The 6,935-nt window shown below is 39.3% G+C and overlaps 1 long non-coding RNA gene across 1 annotated transcript in view; it reads right to left on the reverse strand.

Moving 5' to 3' along the window:
• The window catches only part of LOC133559951 (uncharacterized), a 32,888-nt gene extending 26,272 nt beyond the window's left edge, over positions 1–6,616 (reverse strand). The window contains exons 1-2 of the long non-coding RNA XR_009808356.1: positions 6,485–6,616; positions 2,672–2,760 (exon numbers count right to left, since the gene is read on the reverse strand). This is a non-coding gene — a long non-coding RNA (uncharacterized LOC133559951). The remainder of the gene's footprint in view (positions 1–2,671; positions 2,761–6,484) is intronic.
• Between the last annotated feature and the right edge of the window lie 319 nt (positions 6,617–6,935).

The following is a 6,935-nucleotide window of genomic DNA, read 5'->3' on the forward strand; positions in this document are numbered from 1 at the left end:
AGTCGTAGATATGTCGGCCATGTTTGTGCAGAAAGTCGTAGATATGTCGGCCATGTTTGTGCAGAAAGTCGTAGATATGTCGGCCATGTTTGTGCAGTAAGTCGTAGATATGTCGGCCATGTTTGTGCAGAAAGTCGTAGATATGCCGGCCATGTTTGTGCAGTAAGTCGTAGATATGTCGGCCATGTTTGTGCAGTAAGTCGTAGATATGTCGGCCATGTTTGTGCAGTAAGTCGTAGATATGTCGGCCATGTTTGTGCAGTAAGTAGTAGATATGTCGGCCATGTTTGTGCAGTAAGTAGTAGATATGTCGGCCATGTTTGTGCAGTAAGTCGTAGATATGTCGGCCATGTTTGTGCAGTAAGTCGTAGATATGTCGGCCATGTTTGTGCAGTAAGTAGTAGTTATGTCGGCCATGTTTGTGCAGTCAGTCGTAGATATGTCGGCCATGTTTGTGCAGTCAGTCGTAGATATGTCGGCCATGTTTGTGGAGAGTATTACAGACATGTCTGCAATGTTAGTACAGTGTTGTGTGATATTAGTACTTTGAATGCTTTGTTCATCCGGCCATCCATTTTCTACCGCTTATTCCCTTTGAGGTCGCGGGGGGCGCTGGTGCCTATCTCAGCTACAATCGGGTAAATACTTATATAATCATCTTGCATCACTAAACTATGTATTCTTGTATGATCATATTGAAACTTTTTCACAGGATGCCAAAAAGAAAGTTTGCTGACCGAGCGACCTGTAAAAAAACTTTACGCTTTGCCAACAATGACATGAGCTGGGGGGTGATGGGGGCCGACAGTGGGGAGGGTTTGAGGGGGCAGGAGAATCTCCTTCCTCGCCACCGAATCAGAGCGGCCGTGCCTCGGAGCTATGCAATTATTTTTTGCACTGTGCGTCCAAAAATCAACTTGAGAGCAATGCAAATTATTTAAGACGCGCTTCTCAGGCACCACAATTATAATAATGATCATCTCAATTAGCGTCGCCGTTGCCGTCGGACTATTTAGCGGGTAATTTGGCAGCCCCGGGGGCGAGGGTCCGAGGAGCTGCCGCCACGCATCGCCGGGTCAGAATTGGGGAAGAGAGCGTTAAAAAGTAAGTCGGCACTCTTTAATCAATAAACGGCGAGACGAGCAAGGGTGTTGGCGAGAAAAAAGGACGACTCGTGCGCTGACATAATTGTTCTTCATTATAGATGAAATGGACGCACTGCCTCGTTTGTGGGAGTTCAACACCTGTCTGTCTTACAACCAACTCTAAGTGCTAGCATCTTGTTAGCTTAGCAGGGAAGGAAGTCACTGGCGTTTTAAAGGCCTACTGAAATGAGATGTTCTTATTTAAACGGGGATAGCAGCTCCATTCTATGTGTCATACTTCATCATTTCACCACATTGCCATATTTTTGCTGAAAGGATTTAGTAAAGAACATCGACGATAAAGTTGGCAACTTTTGGTCGCTAATAAAAAGCCTTGCCTGTACCGGAAGTAGCAGACGATGTGCGCGTGATGTCACGGGTTGTGGAGCTCCTCACATCTGAACATTGTTTACAATCATGGCCACCAGCAGCGAGAGCGATTCGGACCGAAAAAGCGATGATTTCCCCATTCATTTGAGCGAGGATGAAAGATTTGTGAATGAAAAAAAAAAAAAAACGAAACGAAAAGGCGTCCGCTCCAGCCGGTGGCAGTGTGAGCGTTTCAGATGTAATTGAACACATTTACCAGGATAATTCTGGAAAATCCCTTATCTGATTATTGTGTTAATAGTATTTTAGTGAGATTATAAAGTCATACCTGAAAGTCGGTGAACGCCAGTGTCTGAGAGAAGCGGAGGAGCCAAGATCAAAACTGTCTCTATGAGCTGCAGGATGAGGTCGCGTAATCCACTCGAGTCTCCGGTAAGAGCCGACTTAGTATCACAATTTTCCCATCCAAAAAACTTGCTGGTTGACGTAGAGAAACATGTTCGCTTGACTGCTCTGTGTTAAAGCTTCACAACAAACAAAAAAACACCGGCTGTGTTTTGGTTGCTAAAGGCAGCTGCAATCCACCGCTTTCCACCAACAGCATTCTTCTTTGACGTCTCCATTATTAATTGAACAAATTGCAAAAGATTCAGCAACACAGACGTCCAATATACTGTGTAATTATGCGATGAAAAGAGACGACTTTTAGCCACAAGTGGTGCTGGGATAATATGTCCGCTTCAACCAATAATGTCACAAACACGCGTCATCATTCTGTGACGTTTTCAACAAGAAACTCAGCGGGAAATTTTAAATTGTAATTTAGTAAACTAAACCGGCCATATAAAGTTTACAACTTTTGGTCGCTAATAAAAAAGCCTTGACTGTACAGGAAGTAGCAGACGATGTGTGCATGACATCAGGGTTGTGGAGCTCCTCACATCTGAACATTGTTTACAATCATGGCCACCAGCAGCTAGAGCGATTCGGACTGAGAAAGCGACAATTTCCCCATTAATTTGAGCGAGGTTGAAAGATTCGTGGATGAGGAAAGTGAGAGTGAAGGACTAGAAAAAAAAAAAGACTACAGTGGGAGCGATTCAGATGTTATTAGACACATTTACTAGGATAATTCTGGAAAATCCCTTATCTTCTTATTGTGTTACTAGTGTTTCAGTGAGATCATATGGTCGTACCTGTACAACTTGAAGGTCGGTCCCGTACATTTCTTCAGCACCAGTCGGCGGGTGGTGGCGATGCCCATCTCTGCCCTTCGCAAGGGACCCTGTTGTGTTATTCATGAATAAAGTTATTACTAATACATTCTCTTTTTAGTATCATATATATGATAGTGAAAGGATGTGTCGGCCATGTATATATATATATATACATACACACATACATATGTATATATACATACATACATATATATGTACATATATATATATATATATACACATATATACACACACACACACACATACATACATACATACATACATATATATATATATATATATACATACACACAAACCTCGTTTCCATTTGAGTTGGGAAATTGTGTTAGATGTAAATATAAACAGAATATAATGATTTGCAAATCCTTTTCAAGCCATATTCAGTTGAATATGCTACAAAGACAACATATTTGATGTTCAAACTCATAAACATTTTTTTTTTGACAAATCATTAACTTTAAAATTTGATGCCAGCAACACATGACAAAGAAGTTGGGAAAGGTGGCAATAAATACTGATAAAGTTGAGGAATGCTCATCAAACACTTATTTGGAACATCCCACAGGTGTGCAGGCTAATTGGGAACAGGTGGGTGCCATGATTGGCTATAAAAACAGCTTCCATGAAATGCTAAGTAATTCACAAACAAGGATGGGGTGAGGGTCACCACTTTGTAAGAAAATTGTTGAACAGTTTTAGAACAACATTTCTCAACGAGCTATTGCAAGGAATTTAGGGATTTTACCATCTACGGTCCGTAAAATCATCAAAAGGTTCAGAGAATCTGGAGAAATCACTGCACGTAAGCGATGATATTATGGACCTTTGAGCCCTCAGGCGGTACTGCATCAAAAACCGACATCAGTGTGTAAAGGATATCACCACATGGGCTCAGGAACACTTCATAAAACAACTGTCAGTAACTACAGTTGGTCGCTACATCTATAAATGCAAGTTAAAACTCTACTATGCAAAGCAAAACCCATTTATCAACAACACCCAGAAACACCGCCGGCTTCGCTGGGCCCGAGCTCATCTAAGATGGACTGATGCAAAGTGGAAAAGTGTTCTGTGGTTTGACGAGTCCCCATTTCAAATTATATTTGGAATCTGTGGACGTGGTGTCCTCCGGAACAAAGAGGAAAAGAACCATCCGGATTGTTATAGGCGCAAAGTGGAAAAGCTAGAATCTGTGATGGTATGGGGGTGTATTAGTGCCCAAGGCATGGGTAACTTACACATCTGTGAAGGCACCATTAATGCTGAAAGGTACATACAGGTTTTGGAGCAACTTATGTTGTCATCCAAGCAACGTTATCATGGACGCCCCTGCTTATTTCAGCAAGACAATAAGATATATTTTTCGTCAAATTCATGTCTGTAAAACCTCATAATTTTATTTATATATATATAAAATAATTGGCAGGATGAAGGCATATTGTCCATGTGCAGTCTGTCTGTGGTTTTATGTTGAAATATGTCTCTGATTCCTTTTATCCTTTTTATTATTAATGTTATTACTAATATTTTCTCTTTTTTTAAAAATGTGTATATATATTTTTTATTATTATTATTATTTTTTGTTATATTTTTATTTATTTTTTCCGATAGTATTTCTGTAAAAACCCGTAAAGAATATATATAATACATCAAAAATAAAAATAATTGTACGTGTACAGTTGTCCCTCGTCTATCGCTTGTATATTGTTCCAGACCCCAATAAGCAAACATACACAAGGTAGTAATTCTTATTTATGTATTTACAGTAATTATAGTTAGAGCATAAACAACTTTGACCAATATTGAAAGCCTAAAATAACATGAAATAAAGTAACACCCCTATAGTCACCTTGATATTTGTTTTAGATCAGGGGTGTCCAAACTTTTTCCACTGAGGGCCATACACTGAAAAATCAAAGCAAGCTGGGGCCATTTATTTGAAAAAACAATACAATATATGAATAAAAAATATACATTTAGTTCTTCACTCAGGCTTGATCCCGAGGACCCCAAAGGGTTTTGGTAAAAATAAAATGTTAAAAATGTGTCATTGTTATTTTTACTATTATTCAAGTTTTAAATCTCTAGATCATGGGTGTCAAACTCTGGCCCGCCATGTAATTTATTTTGGCCCTTGAGACAATATTAAATTACCTTTAGAGCCGGCCCGCCGGTATTATACAGAGACTCATGAATTTCAGTGCCCCCCCCGAAAATCTACCGGGGCAACCATTCTCTTGAATTTCTCCCGATTTCCACTCTGACAACAATATCGGCGGCGTGCCTTAAAGGTACTGCTTTTAGCGTCCGCTTTTCCGCCATACAATCAGCGTGCTGGCCCAGTCACGTAATATATGCGGATTCTACACACACACACACACACAAGTGAACGCAAGGCATACTTGGTCAACAGCCATACAGGTCACACTGAGGGTGGCCGTATAAACAACTTTAACTCTGTTACAAATATGCACCACACTGTGAACCCACACCAAACAAGAATAACAAACACATTTCGGGAGAACATCAGCACTGTAACACAACATCAACACAAAAGAACAAATACCCAGAACCCCTTGCAGCACTAGGACGCTACAATATACACCCCCGCTACCAACAAAACTGGATATTGCATGTCACTATAAAGTTATATAAACCTTGCTTGTTCAATATTCAATGCAGAACTTGTTTGGGTCCCAATTAAAAGGTTAAGTTGTTCAACTTTGGCCCTCGGCTTTGTTCAGTTTAGAATGTTGGCCCACTCTGTATTTGAGCTTGACACCCCTGATCTAGATCAACATTAGGTCTATCTGTCAATATGTCCTTTTTAAAGAGTGAAGTCGTATTCTCTTTTTGTCAAAGAAAAACATGTTTTTTTTAATGGAAAAAAAACAAAGTATGCAATGTTTTCACCCAATAAAATGTTTAAGTAGAATATTTGAGATTATATAATAATTGGAGCCGTAAAAAGTCAACAACTCATATAACAAATGATTTTAATTCACTGTTATTTTTTGTGCAATGACACTTCAAAACAAAACACTATGGAGGTCCTACTCATTAAAATGTTCAAAAATAAATAATATATATATTTTTACTGTTTACTTTTAACACAATGGTCTCAAGATCAACTTCAGATCTATTTGTCAATTATAAGTTTTTTTTGGTAGTTTACGTTTTTTGTTTGTTTTAGGCCCTTCTTTGAAAACAAAAACAAAAAAACAGCCCAGTTTTTTTATATGGCAAACACAAAATATGCAACATTTTCCCCAAAGAATATCTCAAAGTGGAATATTCGATGTGACTTCATTGGAGCCTTGAAGTGGTCAATAATTCATAATTGATTTTGATTCACTATTTTTTTTTTTAAAGAAATAAACAGCCTGCATGGCAGCTTTGTGTTATTACAGTAAACATTGCAACATGTTCTTGTTACATTTCACCTGTTTGCTCTTTTATACCACTTTTTAGGTTTTTAATTTGTTTCCATAGTACTTTTAAAATGTGTTGTGGAGCCGTTAAAAATTGACCTGCCAGCCGCACTTTGGACACCTCTGTTTTAGATGAAGAAAAATAGAAGCAAAATAATACTACTTCTGTACTGTAATGCATGGAATGTACAGTAATTAACACACACACACACACACACACACACACACACACACACACACACACACACACACACACACACACACACACACACACACACACACACACACACACACACACACACACACACACACACACACACACTTCTTTAACACAACTAACCTGCAAAAACAGCGATTAAGTTTTTAATCCAGACTCTGATGACTGTTTTCCCCGAGTGTGTGCTGTTTAAGTTGCTGTCTGGTGCTCTTATTTTGTAGTTTCACTCCCCTTGTCTGCCACTGAGTGCTGCCTCCCTCACCTGTCCCTGATTGGCCAAAGGACACACCTGTTCCTGGTTGCCAATCAGGCTCCTACCTGCCCTGCCTGTCAGTCTGTCAGTGTTGGATCATTGTTCTTTGTACATTTGCTACTCTACTATGTTTGACTTTTCTAAAGAAATGTTGTGTCTTGTGCACTTCCAAGCTGCACTCGCCTTATTTTTGTTCATTAAAATACTATTTTAGGCATGTTCTGCCTTGCGGCTGTGGTCTCTTTATCTCTGGGTCATGCTGAAAAGACCACTACCTGTAACTTAAATTTCGTCCATTTAAGTTTATTTAACCATTTTATG

This window comes from Nerophis ophidion, linkage group LG10, assembly GCF_033978795.1.
Source record: "Nerophis ophidion isolate RoL-2023_Sa linkage group LG10, RoL_Noph_v1.0, whole genome shotgun sequence".
Lineage (NCBI taxonomy): Eukaryota > Metazoa > Chordata > Actinopteri > Syngnathiformes > Syngnathidae > Nerophis > Nerophis ophidion.